A 19,944-nucleotide genomic window follows, 5' to 3' on the forward strand; every position below is an offset into this window, starting at 1 on the left:
TATTTTCATGACAGGGAAGACCAAAATGAACAAACATAAAAGGACAATAAAATATCCAAAGCCTTCAAGAAAAATATGAGTTGGTCTTTGGCCATGGAAGAGCTCAAAAAAGATTTTGAAAATCAAATAAGAGAAGAAGAGGAACAATTAGGAAGAGAAATGAGAGTGATGTAAGAAAATGCTGAAAAAATGAGTCAAATGTTTGCTAAAGGGGACCCAAAAATGCTGAAGGAAATAACACCTTAAAAAAATAAACTAACTTAAATGATGAGAGATCCAAAAAGTCAATGAGGAGAATGCCTTAAAAAGCAGAATTGACTAGATGGAAAAGGAGGCCAAAAACTCACTAAAGAAAATAATTCCCTAAAGATTAGAATGAGCAAATGGAAGCTAAGGACTTTATGAAAAATCGAGAAATTATAAAACAAACCAAAGGAATGAAAAAAAGTAGCAGACAATGTGAAATAACTCATTGGAAAAACAACTGACGTGGAAAGCAGATCCCAGGAAGAACAATTAAAAATTACTAGACTACTTGAAAGCCATGATCAAAAAATAGCCTGGACATCATATTTCAAGAAAATTATCAAGGAAAATTGCCCTGATATTTTAGAACCAGAGGATAAAACATATATTGAAAGAATTCACCACTTGCCTCCTAAAAGAGATCTCAAAAAGAAAATTTATAGGAATATTTTAGCCGAATTCCAGAATTCCCAGATCATGGAGAAAATATCACAAGCAGCTAGAAAAAAGCAATTCCACTTTTGTGGAAACATAAACAGGATAACACAAGATCTAACAGTTTCTATATTGAGGGATCAGAGAGCTTAGTACATGATATTCTAGAGGACAAGGAAGCTAGTATTAAAACCAAGAATTATTTACTCAGAAAAACTCAGTATAATAATTCAAGGGGAAAATTGGTCATTCAATGAAATAGAAGACTTTGAAATATTTTTGATGAAAAGACCAGAGCTGAATAGAAAATTTGACTTTTAAACAAAAGAATCAAGAGAATCATGAAAAGGTAAACAGAAAAGAGAAATCATAAGGAATATACTAAAGTTGAACTGTTCACATTCCTATGTGGGAAGAAAATATTTGTAACTCATGAGGCTTTTCCCAGTATTAGGGTAGATAAGGTATTTTATATACGTGTATACACTCATACACACACACATATATGTATATGATATACATATATGTGTGTGTGCATGTATATGTGTGTATAAATACATATATAGACACATGTGTATATATTTATATGTATACATATATGTGTGTATATATATACATATATATAGAGAGAGAGAGAGAGATACAGAGAGAGAGATACAGAGAGAGATACAGAGAGAGAGACAGATAACACAGGGTGAGTTGAACATAAAGGGATGATATCTAAAAAGGAAATTAATGGGTGAGAGGAATATACTGGGAGAAAGAGAAAAGGAGAAATGTTGTGGGGCTAAATAATCTCTCACGTAAAAGAGGCAAGAAAAAGCTTTTTCAGTGGAGGGAAACAGGAGGGAAGGTGAGAGTGAGAATGAGAATGCGTCTTACTCTCATAGGATTTGGCTTCAGGAAGGAATACCACACACACTCAATTTGCTGTGGAAATCTGTGTTACCCTAAAAGAAAGCAGAGGGAAGAGGTTAATCTTTGGTTGGGGGATGACAGAAAGGAACACAAATGGAAAGAGGAGGCAAATTTGAATTAAACACTTTTGAGGAGGGTCAGTGTCAAGAAAGAGAGAATAGAATATATGAGGACAGGATAAGATGGAGGAAAGCATGATTAGTCTTTCACTACATGAGTGTTATGGAAGGGTTTTGCATGACTACACATGTGCAAACTATATTAAATTGCATGCCTTCTCAATGGGGGGAAGTGTGAGAATTTGAAAGTCAAAATTTTAAAAACAAATGTTAAAATTTTATTTTCCATGAAAGTTGGAAATAAGAAATGCAGACAATGAGATATAGAAATCTAGTTTGCCCTACAGGAAAATAGAAGGAAAGGGGACAGAAGAACGGATGGGTATGATAGAAGGGAGAGCAGATTGGGAGAAAGAGTAATCAGAATGCACACTGTCTTAGAGTGGACTGAAGTGTGAGATGGGGAGAAAATTTGGAACTCAGAATCTTGTGAAAGCGAATATTGAAAACTAAAAAACAAATTAATTAATTAAAAATAATAAAAAGAAACTTGGAATAAAAGTCAAAAGCGATGAATGTAGAAATGTTGATAACAAAACATAAAGAATATAAACAAGGTAATAGAAAACATTACCCAACATATTTAAGAAAAAGAATAACATAGCCTTCAGGTTCAAACTAGTCAATACCACAAGGGAGGTATTGGGAGGAAATACTTATGCAAAATTCAAGAATCTGGAAAGATGTAAAACTCAGTAGAAAAAGAGGAGAGGATGGAAAGAAAAAGAAAGTGGAAGAGAAAATAAATGTTTAGCAATGAAGTAGTAGACCCTGAAGAGTAAGCAAGAAGACTAGCTGAAAGAAACCAAGAATTAGTCAGTCATTGTAATAGGCTGATTTTTCCAACTATGCATTAATTCAGTCATTGCTAAACATTTAAACAACTATTTGACACAAGGCCCTGTTCCAGAAGAAAAAGAATACTTCTATTACCTCTTGATGGCTATAAAAGACAAAATACTTGAAGAGGAAAGTTTAAAAGTTCAGAAAAGGATAGGGACAGAAAGGAGAAAAGAGGAAATATAAAAGGGGGGAAAGGCAGAGCAATTAACTGCAAAAGGAAGTAGAGAGCAAATATAGTATTGGGGCTTAGAAACATGATAGACGTTATTGTCAAGATATAGAACTGGTGAAGAATTTGCTAAGCATGTGACATTTTAATATAAGAGGCAAAATAGTCTTAAAAATGTACATAAGGAGGCAGTGGTGCTAGGGAACATACCCAAAATACTGTTTAAAAGTTCATTACTTGCAAGAACATAAACATTAAAGACATCAATGATAAGATACTCCTAATCTAATTGAAAGAGGAAGTATTTGAATCTACATTGACTGAAAGGACTTTTAGGGAATGCTATACTGAAGACATTATAGTGGAGAGTGAAATCTAATACCTTAAAATATTTTCATTGCAGTACAATGGTAAGCTAAACTATAGAACAATAGAATAAAAGTCATATTAGCATAACATAAAAACTATCAGATTTTAAATCAAAAGACCTAGTTCAAATCTTGAATTTTTTAAACTTATCAAATATGTAAAATGAGGAAAATAATGCTTGCACGATTGGCCTCAAAGAGTTATTATAAACCATCGACTTACAAATTCAATGTATTACTTTAATATCATACGTCTATCTTTTATTCCAATCAATAAATGAACAAGCATTGATTAAGTACCTCCTATTTTCTAGTCATTCCTTTAGGCACTGAGAGTAAAAAAGAAAGAATCAAACAGGCCTTGTCATCAATCAATTTACATTCTAATGAGAGGCAACATTAACATATGAAGTGTAGTATAACATGTATTAATACATATCTATGTGTGTATACATATATATGCATGTATACATTCATGTAACGTGCATAGCTGTGTGTATATGTATCCGTATACATATACACACATATTATAGAGAGAGAGAGAAACAGAGACAGACAGACAGACACACACACACATACATACACATACATACATAAAGTTTGGAGAAGAAAGTAGCATCTGAGAGGATCAGTAAAACAGGCTTCCTATAGAAGTATTCTTGGAGAAGGTGAGTTGAGCAGAACAAAAAAAAATAGAACTTAGTGAGCCATTTGCATGATGATCATTAAAATGTGAAGCATAACACTGAAAGATTTCAGAACTCTGATCATTGAAGTGACAGTTGATTTCCAAGGACTTGATGGTAAAATGCACTTATTTTTTATTTCTTTGTAGAGAGGTAGAGAACAATGCTTGTAGAATGCTATGATTTGTTTTTCCTTTGATCTCAAAGAGGACCAAGACATTAGGAAGGTGATGCATGACTTGCAAGTGAATTGGATTTAAGGGAAGGACAGCTGTGCAAAGTCACTAGCCTCACTTTCACCTCTAGAGTCATCCGGGTCCAATGGAAAGATCAGAACGACTGGAGATGGCCCAGGATGCAGTGGGAGATGTTGGCCTGTTTAAGCTAAGTTCTCACTTTGACTGAATAAATGCCCATTCAGTGATTAAGGCTAGGTGAGAAATGAGGCAAGGAATGTCTCCTTTTACCTAATCAAAAGAAAAAAAAAGTCATTCTTGGAGAGGAAGATCCTCAGGGTTTCTGGCTAAAATAGAAACAATTACTATTTACATTGGCTCTGATCCATCAGGACAAAACAATGACCACTAAGTGAAGTTTGGGCTGGGGGACCTATTGTTTACCATCTGTGAAAGTCAGAGTGAATTGGGTTTAAGACATGGTCTAAAGAAAGAATGCTGGTCAGTAAACCTCAAAATATCTTGCTAGGTTTCAGTCATCAAAATTTACATTCTTTGAGCAGAACACCCTCAAGGAAGGGTATGATACCCTATGCAGACCAGGGAAGGGAAGAGAGGAGAAGTGGGGAGAAGGAAAGGAGAAAAGGGAAAGGGGAAGGAAGGAGAGGGAAAAGGGATGAGGGATTAGGGATGAAGGAAGAAGGAAGGAGCAATATTGCTTATTTTTATTGAGCTTTACCATTTATAACCCTTTTCCTTCTGAGTTTGGTAAGTGCTTTTCCATACGATTGAATTGTTTTTCATGATTATACCTATTTGTTACAAGAGAGGGTTCTATTTCTATTGGGGGACAGGAAGAAGTTATAGGAAAGAGTTAAAGTATAAAAATGAAAAGGGTATCAATAAAATTCATGAAAAGGGGGGGAAGAATATGAGTAACATTTTCTCATGAAACAGTGAAAGGCAGTGAAGGGTAAAATTGGCCAGCAGAAAAGTTTTCAGGATCCAAGTAAGCATGATAATTCTCAGAGCACCTTTAGAGAAAAATGGAAAGAGGAGAAAAAATTGCAAGAAAATGAAACTGATTTGCCAGGATTTCTACAGAGATCCATTCTCATCATCAGTGATTATAATACACCAGCACTGAATGTACTATATGAAGAAGTGAAAAATGTATCTGATGTAATGAATAAAATGAAATGAAAAAAGCACTTATTAAGCACCTATGTATAAAACACTGTACTGTGTTCTATGTAAAAATAGAAAGAGCTAAACAGTCACTGCTGCCAAGATGTTGCTCTGTAATGTACGGCATAACATATAAAGAAAGGGCAGCTTTGGATTAGCTGTCCTAAACCCTAAAAATACGGCCATGAAACATAAGCTATGTATTAGAAGTCACTAAATTGAGAGGGTAGATGAAATGAGAAGGGTGAATGGAGACAGGGCAAATGCAGGGAAATAAAAACAAGTCCTATAATAAAACCTTGAAGACTTTAGGAGGCAGTGGCTATGTTATTGCATAGGGGTAATAATGGTTCACAATTTATAGATGTCTTTAAGATTTCACAAAGTGTTTCAAAACAATCCTGGGAATGAACAATGCCAATATTGTTTTCCTCTTTTGTCAATGAGGAAATTGATGGTAATGTAAGTTAAATTTGTTTATGTTTGCACAATAATGGCCGAAAATTATACAGATCTTTAAAGTTTGCAAAATTTTTTTCCACCATTGTACCAATTCTGTGAGGTGCATACTAAAGATATTATTATGCTCATATTACAGATAAGGAAACTGAGGTTCAAATGAGTTTCATTGAATTTCCCAGCATTGAATGGCTATTAAATTTCAGAAGTTGCATTTAAACTCATCTTCCTCCCTGCAGAGATACTACTCTTCTCTGTGACACACAAAGTTCTTGGTTCTCCCCCAAGGACCTTCTTCATATGATAGCCCTACACATCTTATATTGCCCTGAGTCTCCTCTTCTCCAAGCTCAGTATTCCATGCCCTTTCAACTGATCTTCATAAGCTGTGAGCTCAAGATCCTCCACTGTCTTAGATGTCCACTGGAATCTATAATTTATAAATACCCTTCTTAAACTCTGAAATTTAAATTGAAAATAGTAAGTCAGATGAAATTTGACTGAGGCAGAAAGTATGTCTCTTTTAATGAAGGCGTTGTACCTGAAGTCGTTTGTACTCAAGTATAACATTTTACATTTATCCCAATTGAATTACATCATATATAGATTCAGCTCTAATCTGAAATTCTGACTTTGAAGCTCAAGGAATTAGCTATCCCTTCCAACTTTGGGTCATTTGCAAATTTGATGAGCATGGTATCTATGACTTTATCCAAGTAATTTAATTAAATAAATAAATAAATAAATAAATAAATAAATAGATAAATAAATAAATAAATGAGTAAATAAATAAGTAAATAAATAAACAAACAAACAGTGCAGGGCCAAATATTGAACCCCAGAGTATTCTGCCAGGGACCTCATACAATGCTGAAGCTGAAACATTAACTATCTTTTGATTCCATTTAACGAACTAGCTTAAAATCTATCTAATTTGTGTTACCATATATTATATATCCCTCAATGTCCTCGGTAAAAATAGTATGAGGCATTTTATCAAAAGCTTTGCTCAAAAAATCAGTAAAATATACACAACATTGTCCTAATTTGCTAGGTCAGGATCAGGACAAAACAACAAGTGTGATTCCTGTGGGCATGACCTGTTTTTGATGAAGTCTCCTTGCCTCTGCATAATTATCATTCCCTGTCTAGATATCCACCAATTATACCTTTAATACACATTTTACATTTTTCCCAGTAGTCAAAATCAAGTTCATTGGCATTAAAATGAGAATAGTTTTAAGCTAATTCATAGATTTTGTCATGAAATTGAATTCCCAAGACAATCCTTCACCAAAGCAAAGAATATCATAACAAAATTCATTTTGATTGAAGTGGTATATGTCAGCTCATAAATTATGTCATAAAAGAATAACCAAAGAAAGTCAGTTATGTCTTAGTTAAGAAAAAGAAATATAAATATAAATGGAACTGATGAAAAGAATCAAATGAATTACTACACTTATTTATATGCTTAATACTATACTGTACCTACTATATGCCATATATTTTACTAAAGGCTCTTAATAATATTATCCCATTGAACCTCAGAAAAACTCAGGCAAACAGGTGCTATTATTATCCCCACTTTACAGTTGAAGAAACTGAAGTAAATTGAGGTTGAGTTATTCATCTAGGATCACTCACATAATGTGTCTGACGATAGGTTTGAACTCATATCTTCCTGACTCCAGGCCCAACACTCTATTCACTGAATTACAAATTAAGAAGAAAAAAAGAAAAAAAAATTAAATAAGAATGAATAACTGCTACTGAGAAAAATATAAAGCTTTTTCTGAAAATAGATTTAGATGTTATCCATATTATAAATTAACAAGAAAACTTATGACATATGAATATAAAAGTCCACAACAGAAGAAGACAAAGGAGATGAATATAAAGAATGAACAAGAAGACAGAGAGGAAAGGAGAAGGAGGAGAGTAAGAAGATGATGAAGGAGGGGAATGAGATGAAGAGGAAGAAGAAGGGAAGGAGGAGAAGGAGAAGAAGGAGGAGGAAGAAGGAAGAAATGTAAAGAAATAGGAAGAGGAGATCTGTGACATAAAGGAAAAATTCTACTTAGAATTTGCTAGGCTTTAAGGGGAGAACGAAATTAAAGAAGATTAGATAATTATCCAGAGAATGAAAATAATCTCTTGAGATATGGCTGCTTCACTCTCTGACTAAATCATTAAAGAAATGATTCATGATACAATTCTTCTTTTGGTCATGAAATTCTTCTATACCCTAAATATCAATTTTCTTAGAAAAATGCAAACGATTCTAAGGAAAGATAATATTTGGTTCTTTCCCTCCCAAGTGAGCAATTTCCACATTAGCTTATTAGACAATGCCTTCAAATCGCTATACTAGAGGTGTAAAACTTGCAGCTCCAAAGACCCCACTAGTGTCACCACTCCAACCAGATTAAAATTTAATTGGGAAATACTTAAAAAAAAAAATTACAGATAATTTTGTTTGTTTTTCTTAAGTCAATATGTAGCCTTCAGGAATCCATTTCTACTCGAGTTTAACAGCACTGTCCTTCATGGTTTACATCTACAACTACATAAGAAAACAGAATAAATGAGTCATAAAAGATAATTCTGAGTCTCAAAGAAAAGTTCAGATCCAAGATGGCAGAGTAGAAGGACAGACCTGCCCTAGCTCTTCTCCAATAGTCCACAAAATACTTCTATAAATGATTCTAAAAACAAATTCCAGAGCAGCAGAAGCCATAAAATGACAGAGCAAAAGAGATTTTCAGCCCAAGGCAGCCTGGAAGGCCGATAAGGAAAGGTCCATCACACCAGGCTCAGAGCACAGCCCAGTCTTGGCTGCATGGCACAGCAGGATTGGAGTAGGTTTTAGGGCATGGAATCCCGGGCAGCAGCAGCAGTTCCCAGATTTCTCATCTGATAAACACCAAAGACAGCTTCAGACATCAGTGAGAAAGCTCTTTAACCTGGGTGAGAAGGGAGCAGCGCCTGGTCTCAGACCCGATCCCAGGGCAACAACAGCCACTGCAGCACAACACCCATTTTAGGAGCCCAAGGCCTAAAGACCCTGGGGGAATCCAGCAACTGATCTGGGTCTCAGTACTGAGTAGTGGTCCTGGGGTGAGGAAGAGCACTGGCATGGTAGAGCTGGTGGAGGCTCTGGAAAGGATCCTGGGCAAAAAAGCTTATGGTTGCTTCCAGACCAGAGCAGAGGCCAGGAGAGGAATAAACCCCTTTCCCTTTATTGTCTCACCTTGGAGGAACTGAGGACTTACAGGTCCCTAAAATATGCCCTCCACTTGACAAAGTACTCAAAAGGCAAGTATCAGACTGGGAAAACGCCCCCAAAAGGGAATAAAAAATAAGACTATAGAAGTTTACTTTCTTGGTGAAAAGGTATTTTCTTCCATCATTTCTGATGAGTATACCATCAGAGGAAGATATGAGTCAAGGCTTCTGCATTCAAAACCTGCAAAAAAATTTGCAACGGTCTCAGGCCACAGAAGAGCTCAAAAAAGATTTTGAAAATCAAGTAAGAGAGTTGGAAGAAAAATGGGAAGAGAAATGAGAGCAATGCAAGAAAATCACGAAAAATGAGTCAACCACTTGCTAAAGGAAACCCAAAACATGCTGCAGAAAATAACACCTTTAAGAATAGGCTAACTCAAAGGGCAAAAGAGGCCCAAAAAGTAAATGAGGAGAAGAATGCTTTTAAAAAGCAGGATTAGCCATATGAAAAAGGAGGTTTAAAAGTTCACTGAAGAAAAGAGTTCTTTAAAAATTAGAATGGAGTAGTTGGAAGCTAATGACTTTGTGAGAAATCAAGAAACTATAAAAAAAGAATGAAAAAATAGAAAACAAAGTGAAATGTATCATTGGAAAAACAACTAATGTGGAAAATAGATCTAGGAGAAATAATTTAAAAATTACAGAGTACCTGAAAGCCATGATCAAAAAACGAGCTTAGACATCATCTTTCAAAAAATTATCAAGGAAAACTTCCCTAATACTGCAGAGCTAGAGAGTAAAATAAATTTTGAAAAATCCACCAGTCACCTCCTGAAAGACCCCTGAAAATAAAAATTCTAGGATTATTATAGCCATATATTAGAGTTCTCAGTTCAAGGACAAAATATTTCAAGCAGACAGAAAGAAATAATTTGAGTATTGTGGAAATACAATCAGGATAACATAGGATCTGGCAGCTTCTACATTTAGAGATCAAAGGGCTTAGAATGTGATATTCCAGAAGTCAAAGGAACTAGGATTAAAACCAAGAATCATCTACCCAGCAAAACTGAGTATAATACTTGAGAGGAAAAAATGGTTATTTAATCAAATAGAGGACTTTCAAGCATTTTTCATGAAAAGACCAGAGCTGAATATAAAATTTAGCTTTTCAAACACAAGAATCAAGACAAGCATGAGAAGGTAAACAATAAATAGAAATCATAAGGGTCTTACTGAACTTGAACTGCTTACATTCCTACATGGAAAGACAATATTTGTAACTCTTGAAACTTTTCTCAGTATTTGGGTAGTTGGAGGGATTAGATAGATAGATAGATAGATAGATAGATAGATAGATAGATAGATAGATAGATAGATAGATAGAGGGCACAGGGTGAGTTCAATAGGAAAGGATGATAACTAAAAAATAAAATTAAGGGGTATGAGAGAAATATATTGGAGGAGAAAGGCAGAAATGGAAAGGGGTAAATTATCTCTCATAAAAGAAGCAAGAAAAAGCTCTTTCAATGGAGGGGGAAAGGGGGGATGTGAGAGGGAAAAAGTGAAGCTTACTCACATCACATTTGATTTAAGGAGGGAGTAGCATACACACTCAATTTTACATGAAAATGTATCTTACACTTCAGGAAAGTAGATGAGAAGGGCTAAGTAGGGTGGGGGGAATGATAGAAGGGAGGGCAAATGAGAGGAGGGAGTAATTAGATGTAAACACTTTTGGAGGGAGATAAGATCAAAAGAGAAAATAAAATAAATGGGGGCAGGATAGGATGGAGGGAAATGTAGTTGGTCTTTCACAGCATGACTATTATGGAAGTCTTTTGCATAACTACACATATATGGCCTATATTGAATTGGTTGCCTTCTCAGTGGGGATGGGTGAGGAAGGAGGAAGGGAGAGAAGTTGCAATTCAAAGTTTTTAAAATGAATGTTGAGAGTTGTTTTTACATGCAACTGAGAATAGAAATATAGATAATGATGTATAGAATTCGATCTTGCCTTAGAAGGAAAGAGAGAAGATGAGCATGAGGAAAGGGATGGGTGTGATAGAAGGGAGGGCAAATTGGGGGAAGGGGCAATCACAATGCACGGTGTCTTGGGGCAGGAGGAGGGGAGAGATGGGGAGAAAATTTGGACTTAAAATCTTGTCGAAATGAATGTTGAAAACTAAAGATGAATTTAAAAAATTTAAAAAGAGTAAAGAAAAGTTCAAATTATCTTTGGTAAACTCTTTTTATGGAAGCTTTATATAGCCATAATTGCAGAATATTTTCAATAAAATGATTATTTTATTTATTTATCATTAGGTTTGATACTTGTTACTGGGAGAATAAATTTCTCCAGAATGCATTATTCCACAAGTATACCGGAAAACTAAATATTCATGTGATTTTTGTCACTATACTTTATTTCTACTTTGTGAAATATGAATTCAAATTTTGTGTGTACATATATATATACATATATATACACGTCACTGAATGAAAAAGATTACTTCTACATATCACATTCTATGTCATATTTTATGATGCTGATATATTGAGAACCATTTGATTAAAATGTGGTGAGTTGCTCATTTCTAGCAATTAATATTAAAGTATCATTGATTTGAGCATTTTCAGTTTCTAAACTATCAAGAAAAACTACCATCTTCCAGAAGTTTATATTCTACAGGATGAGAAATATGTTCCATATGAAATTTTATATACTTATATATACATATATACTTGCATACATGTATGGTTATTTAAGGAAAGTGAGACCACTAAGAATAAGGGAAGTTAGTAAAGATTTTTAAAACAGGTATCTTAGTACTGACCATAAAAATGGTTAGGGAATTGATGGGCAAAGAGCCTATGGAAAGAAGGGAGATGGGACATAGAATGCCCAGTTCTTACAGTAATAGGCAAATTTGGTTTCCCTAATGCTCAAGGCTCTTATTGATTCCATTACAACCACTTCAGTGCTAAGGGAAAGTCTCAGATAGGTTTTCCAATGCTTAGGTAAGATGTCAGTGAGGAATTCACATAAATTTCTCCTATAGCAAAGTAAGAAATATAGAAATGACAAAGGGGGGATGCTTTCTTTGGTAGTCACGTGGAAAACAGAATAAAGAACAAAATAATAATTGACAATTTACATATTTCCTTTATAGTTAAACAAAACTACAACAAAAAACTATTAAAACTCAAGTTGTCATCATCATCACTATCATTATCATCTTCACTAAAAAATATTGTTTGTAAAACAAAAAAAAAAATAACCTCAGTTTTAGCGGAGATGAGAATTTGTCCCTTAGAAGCATATTACTTCACCATTCTCATTAGATCTAGAAGTGCAGTGGGGATATAGGTTTGTTCTGTTTTAACACTGGGAGAAAAAAATGAGAGAAATCTACGTTCAGAAATAATATGGGGGACAGCCAGTGAAAAGGCAGGGAGTCTCTGTCCAGAAATTTTGAAATTAACTCCTTAAATCAGATGGCACTTCCTGAAATTTGTGATCACTAACTTGGAATATTGTTTTATCTGTTTCTAATGTATAATTAAGAATAAATTTCCATAACATTTCATGAATGACAGTATCTCAGATAAGCATTCTGATATCATGTCCTCATCTACCGAGTAATAATAATAATAATAACAATAACAATAATGTAGATAGTTCCCAATTGACAAGCTGACAAATACAACCCAAACATGTTAAAAAGAATGACAGTGCCCATTCCCTAGCCAGACTGCTACATAACATTCTTTTGGAAAAACAAGTAAGCAGACAAAAAATATTTGTAGGTTCAAATGAAAAAAAGGAAAAAAAAATTTGAAAAAAGAAGTATCACTAATTTAAAATATCTATTACTGGAAGCAGGAGTCCAACCAATGAAATTCCTTTTTTCCTTCCTTACCTCATTCCATCTTTCCTTCCTTCTTTCCTCCCTATTGTCTTTGTCTCTCTCGTTATATACATACATTGATACATACATATACATATATATTTATATTATATAAAATTCATGCGCATATATTATATATGAACTTACATGTATATATCCATGTACATCATATCCATAGCATGTGTATATGTACATGCATATACATATATCATAATGTCATATAAATACATGGACAATGATATGGATTCATAAGTGCCATTTTTTTGCCTTAGTAAAGTTGCCTGATACTTTTTCCAATAAACACATATTTTAGGGTAACACAGAGGGGTTCATGAGATGTCAAGTCACTATAAATCAATTAAAGTAGTCCAATTAAATACCTTTCATCCTAAAGCTTTATATATAGGGAAAAAAAAGCAATTTTTAATAAGCAGTAGGGTTAATGGGGAAGGAACCAGTGGTATTCTAGTTAAAATTGACCACCCATCTTCTGGATTGTTTTAAAAAAGGAAGCAAGACCAGAAGTTTAACTTTACCTTGCATTTCTATTTTCACTTTCATTTTCTTAAGTCTAAACAAAATATATATCTAGTCTTAATTAAAGTTAACCTAAATTCTTTTCTGGACACAAAGAAAAACAGTCACATTTTAGAAAGGAAGCGACTTTTCCTTCGCCTTCTTATTTTGAAATCCAAAACTTGATAAACTATTATGATCCTATACATATAATTATAATAATTTCCATGAGAAATAAGCCACATATAAAAATTATAGCATAAAACAATAACTAAAGCGGTTCACTTCTCCCAGCTCTAAGCAATGAAATAAACATTAGAAACCATTTGTCTTACCATAGCATCAGTTGGTCTGTTTCAATGATAGTCCCAAAATATGTCTAGGATCCAAGCAAGGTAATTATAAATCTTGAAGCCATCTATAAAGGATTTCCTAAAGAAAAGTAACAAGCAAAAAGGAAAAGAAACAACATCTTAGCCCTTTCAAATTGTGGTCATTTCAAATTTCCTATGTCATATCTCAATTCATTCTATTTTCTCCTAATTATTGTAATACATGGAAGTAGATCTTGTTGAAATATTAAGGACCAATATGTCTATTGGAAAGAATATAGATTCAGAGGATTGGGGTCTCAGTATTGATTCTAGTGTTTATCAGCCCTGGGACCATGGGAAAATCATCACAATGATGGAGCTTTGAAAATTTTCATCTAAGCCCTGAGTCCACCAAAAAAATGGAAAAAAAAGACTAAATGAATCAGAGAAATGCCAAGCAGAAGAGATGAAGTAAGAAGAAAAAGAATCGGGTAATGAGAAAGAGACAGAGAGAAAGAAAGACAGAGACATGCAAAAAAAGGCACAGACAGAGATTGAGCGACAGAAACAGAGAAAGAGAAGAAGAGGTAAGAAAGACAGAGTCAGACTCAGAAATAGAAGAGATAGATGCACAGAAAGAAGGGAAACCCATAAGTCATATGTTCATAAATTGAGGGTCCTACACAGAGTTAATGGACACCTCTATTTTTATGTTCACTTATTCTTGCTTTCCTCTGTATTTTATTCATGTATCTGGTGAATGGGTATATAGGTCTCACTAAACTGCCAAAGGTATTCATAATGCATAAAAGGTTAGAACCCCTACTATGTCTTCTCTTCCCCACCTCGCTTTTCTACATCCTCTGCCCTCACATACCCATATACACACACAAATAGTCTATGATTTAAGTACTGGACTGAAATAGTCCTATCTTCTCTTGGGCAGCATCATGCAGACTTCTAACGGGGAACAGGATTCTCTGAACAATATTTTTTCCTCAGAATTGTAATCCTCACCTCCTCCAACCTAATCAAGAAATATTTTCTTCTCAGTCCTCTGCATGCCAATTAGTCTAATGAAAATATTTTATATTTTATTAAGTAGAATACCCCAAGTTCAAACTTGAATATGGGATGGGAGGGTGGTGGCAGTGGGCAGAAAAGCTACCAGAAATCTGCTTGGTTCCTAAAGTAGGGACAAAGAGAAATATGCACAGTGTAAACCAAATTTTGTTTTTTTAAAATTTTGTTTTGTTTTCTAGGCAGTCTAATGATTCTTAGATAAGCTCCCTTTACTTGTTTTTGGGGTCAGATTTTTTATATTGCATACTTTACATTTTTTCCCAATCTTTTAATTTTCTATAATATTTCCTGTCTTTTTTTTCTATTGAGTCCACTCTAATTTTCATGGAGTCTGTTTCTTGGATAAGGTTTATCGTATTATATTCTAAGCTATTAATTTTATTACCATTATTTCTTTCACACGTCCTATTTAAAAAATATATGTATATATGTAATACATACATACTATATTATAAATAATATAATACATATGTACATATAGTATTGCCTTCTTTATTTCATCCAGGTAGATATGTAGACCTTTTGGCTAAGTAAATCTTTTCTTTGGGGACCTACTTGGACTCATGCAGAGTTAATCTTTTCTTCTGAGTTTACCTCTTGGGTTTTTCTCAGTCCATGGTATTTTTCATTGTTTTCAGAATTTTCTTCTGTTTACATATTCATATATGTGTCTATACAAATGCATACACATATACACACATGTGTATATATGTATGCTTATAAATACATGCAACATATATACATATATAATACATGCACACACACACACACACACACATATATATATATATATCTTTTATTTTATAGATTGAGATTTGAGACACTATTCTTGAATAAGACTCTACTCCCTCCTATGCTCATAAATGGACTAATCAGATCATACTTGTTCCTGATTACAACTAGGCCCCAGTTTCTACAGGAATCCCTAGCTTTCAACTTTGTCACCTGGTGTCTTAACTTAGGTTTTGGTCTTGAACCCTTTTATGTCTACTTTTTGAACATTCTTGGACTAGGAGATGGTTCTCTACCTTGCCCAGAAGGCCCCAAAGAGAAGTTATAGATCGCATTAGGAGAAAGTCTCCTGAAATTCTTCAGGAACTTTGCTTTCCCTATGTTGTACTAGCTTGTTCCCACCTATAGTAACTGTTTTGGATATATCTTGGTGCTATACTTCCTGTTCTCTGCCTGATCTTCTCTTTCCCTTTAGTTGAAGTGTAGGATAAAACTATGGGCTATATAGGCGTTTCTGTTTCTGAGGAAGAGGTGTGTGAAGCCTGCCTACTTTGTCAGGTGCTAGTCTAGCACTTTCTCCTATACAAGTTCTAGCTATTGATGTACTGGGAAACTCATCTTACTTTGAAAGTTCTCTGCTAAGAGCTCCACAAGTTTCTGGCACCCTTCATGTATAGTCCTGGACTGGATGGATGATTTACAGCCCTTTCGAGAAGTGTGGTAGCTCTCCCTGTTTAATCTCCCTCTACTTCAGTTCATCTTTCTTTTAACTGTCAAAGTGATCTACAGGTCTGACCATGCTTTCTTATTCAATAAATTGAAGTGGTTCCCTATCACCTTTATGATCATATATAAGATCCTCTGTTTAGCTTTTAAAGCCCTTCATAACCAGGCCCCTTCTTACACCTCACTTTCCTACACATACCCTTTAACCCTCCTTGCTGTTCCATGCGTTTTTCCTAGAAGTTCCCCATGCCTGGAATTTTCTCTTTGATCTCTACCACTGCTCCCTGGCTCCAAGGAAGTATTGGCTAAAGTCCCACCTTCTGTAAAAGGCCTTTCCTGATCTTCCTAAATAGAACATTTCCTTACTTGCCAAGGTACTTTTCTACATCTGACAAAAGAAATAATCAAGAATTCCAAAGGAAATAATGAAAACTAATGGAAAGGAAGATAACCTACCAGTATCAGATATTTCACTATACTACAAAGCAATAATCAAGAAAATTGGCTATAATTTGAAAATTCAATCAGTGAAATAAATTAGATGCAAACCTAGAGAAGAAAATAAAATTAATAGTAAAGTGCTTGAGTAGGCCAATAAAACAAACTATGTTTTATTTCATAGAATTGTTGGAGAAATTGAGAATCAATCTCATAGAAAATAGATTAAGGGAAACATTTCTGCACAAGCTTCTAAAAGATTGAATTTTAGTGAAGAAGTCAAGTATCAATATCTCCCTATTATGTTTACCATGATCAATTTAAAAAAAAAAGACAGAAACCAACCCTGATTTTACACTGAATTTTATGTTAATAGATTTCCAGATCATAGTGAAAGAGCTACCATACTGCTAAATACTACACCAGGCCTAACTTCAAAGCCACTGGGATTGGAATTTTAATTTAGTTCCCCCGTTTTCAGAGTCTTTATAATCATTTAATCAACTAAATTTTATTATGTCCCTACTAAATGTCAGGTATTGTGGTAAGCATTGGAGATAGGAAAAGCATCAAAAAAGAGTCCTTGCCCTTAAGGAGCTTACGATGTAATGGACCTATTGTTCCAATACCAGATTGCCTATCAATAGAAGTGACAATTAATAAGTACAATACAGAAAGCAATATATGGAGTACTTGCTGAGTAAATCACACAGTGTTATAAAACATTCCATGGCCAACATCCATATGATTTTCTAGAATTAATTAAAACACATGAAACTGTCCATGGAGGGGGGCAATGCATATGACAAGTTTAGGGGAGAAGTAAGACAAGAATCATAATTTTCTTTGTTGATGATACTCTACCCAGGAGTTTGAAAACCCATTTACCTCACCACTGGATCAACATACTATAGAGAATAGTCTGGCTAATGAGAAGTTTCTAAGAATTAGGCTACTTTACTATGGAGGAGAATCAAGGGAAGAATGTTTAAAATAAACACTGTTTTATTTTATGGATATATTCTTTATTTTAGTTCAGGGTATCCCTTGATTCTCCTAAACTTTATGATTCTAGTTTAGTTATGGCTCTCTGTTACAGGTTAGAATTCAATAATTCAAGCAGTAGAAGTAAAAGGTATGGTAACATGTCTCTATCCCTATGTCTATGATATTTGTAATTCATGGCATAAAATTCATAGAATTTCAAAAATGTGCTGAGATCCAAACTTTCTGAGGATTTGGAATCTCTCCTTTAAAGAGAAATCAAATTATTGAACCATGAGGGGTCAATAAAACCAATATAAAATATTTGTCATCGAGAATCCCTTTCAACTCTTCCCCTTATGGCTATAAAAACCTTACCAGGAAAAATGCAAGGTTAAATTGTCAATAAATGACAGAATAAATAAGGTTGGGGAAACTAGAAAAGAAGAATGGCTGAGAAGTGGTAAGAGGGAGAGTTATAGCTATTTTAAGTTGTATTAAGTACTCTCATGTGGAAGAGGGATTCTACTCTTTTTTTCTGCTCCATCTAGAGGATAGAACTGAGTTCAATGAATAGAAATAGAAAGGGATGGAATTCAGGTTAATATAAAAAATATATTATTAATAGCCTTTAAATATATGAATGTTTAAAGTGCTGTTTCATAAGAAAATAAATGGTAGGCCTTGAATGTGTTTGATAGATTTTAAGACACATTATGAGTGGAATTCATAGGCCCTGGTAAGGGTGGAATTGTTTGACTTTGAAGGGTTTTGCTTCGATTTCTTAATATCTAAGAGTCCATACAGTGACCAAGTAACATTGTTAGGTCAGAACTGTGTCATACATTGTTGCTGAGGTGGTAGTGGTGTCTGGTAGGCTACACCATACCAAACTCTAGCCATCAGCAAGTCACTTGAATTGCAATTATTATTTCTTTAATTGTATTACTATTTCTCTACCTAGGTTTGAAGACAACCAAGGATATGATCTCATATACTCTCAAAAATTAATGAAACTATACATTCCCACATCTATCACAGTTTATAAAATAAATCAGAAAAAAATTTTTTTCAGATAAGTTATCTTTTCTCTGTATTCAAACTCTTTGGTCTCAATAGATTTTTTTTTTTATGTTTTGATATTACTGGCTATACAATTTAATAAGAATGTACCAGATAACACAAAGATATATTTACATATTCTATTAGTTAATCACAGTGAGCTATATTGTAATGTTATCTCTAAACATTGACTGAAGCTGCTACTCTACTCTAAAAATACAATGGTACTATTCAGCTGTCTCAGTACACTAAAAGTCTATCAAGAATTCTGAAAAGGAAAACCTTCAAAACCTAAGAGTTCAACTCAGTTCTCTAATGGAATGACATCAAATTAAAATAAAGAGATCCCTGAAGCTGGATATTCACTTAGAAAATAATAATATTATTTGAAACACACTACATTTAAAATTTATTTGGTTAAAAATTTCTCGTATAAATTTTAATCTAGTCTAGATGACACTTGCTGCATAGGAAGTCTGAGACCTCTGATCTTAAGCAGTATCATCAATTTGGATTTTGTTTTGTTTTCGTTTTTCTTAAGCATGACAGTTATTTTCCCTGTCTCTCAGGAAAATCATCTCTGATCCTAATAGTCTCTTTCAAGACATTAAGGTTAACAGTATACAGGCAACAACGATTTTCCTCTTAAAAATAATTAGAAAGATGATTAAGGACAAAGGAAAAGAACCTAGATGTTCCAAAATATATATAGCAGCTTTCTTTGTGGTGGTAAAAAAAAAAACTGGAAATTGCAGAGATGTCCAGTAATTTGGAAATGGCTGAACAAGTTGTGGTATATGATTGTGATACGATACTACAAAACGTAGAAAGACTTGAATGAAATAATAAAGAATGAAGTGCGCAGAATCAAGGGAACATTGTGCTAACAGCAATATCATTTTAAGTACGACTTTGAGTGAATAAGTTATTTTGACTATTACAAATACCCAAGTTAATTATAAAACATGTATGAAGAAAGGCATCACCTGCATCCAGAGAAAAAACTAATAAATAGCAGCATATATAGGACAATTATATATATATATATATATATATATATATATATACACATACATACATACACACACCCACGCCCACACACACACATACCTATTTGTGTCTAATGGTAGCCATCCCTAGGGTTGGAAGGAGGGAAGGAAAGAAAGAAATTTGTGATAATTTTGCTGTACGTTTGAAAGAATTAGCAAGATGTGCACAGTAGATTTGCAGTTTCATGTGCAATCATCTTATTTTTTTTTATTGTACCACATTATGAAAAGGGTGGTTTTGCTTCATATTTTTAAAAAAGATAAATTAATAATTTTCACTTTCACTGTGTA

The 19,944-nt window shown here is 33.9% G+C and overlaps 1 protein-coding gene across 3 annotated transcripts in view; it reads right to left on the minus strand.

Moving 5' to 3' along the window:
* The window catches only part of LINGO2 (leucine rich repeat and Ig domain containing 2), a 1,607,677-nt gene that overhangs the window by 1,188,402 nt on the left and 399,331 nt on the right, over positions 1-19,944 (minus strand). For all 3 annotated transcript variants that reach the window (XM_072612692.1, XM_072612700.1, XM_072612709.1), the window contains exon 2: positions 13,601-13,697. The gene's annotated coding sequence lies outside the window, so the exon portion shown is untranslated. The remainder of the gene's footprint in view (positions 1-13,600; positions 13,698-19,944) is intronic.

This window comes from Notamacropus eugenii, chromosome 1 (assembly GCF_028372415.1).
Source record: "Notamacropus eugenii isolate mMacEug1 chromosome 1, mMacEug1.pri_v2, whole genome shotgun sequence".
In the NCBI taxonomy this organism is placed as follows: domain Eukaryota; kingdom Metazoa; phylum Chordata; class Mammalia; order Diprotodontia; family Macropodidae; genus Notamacropus; species Notamacropus eugenii.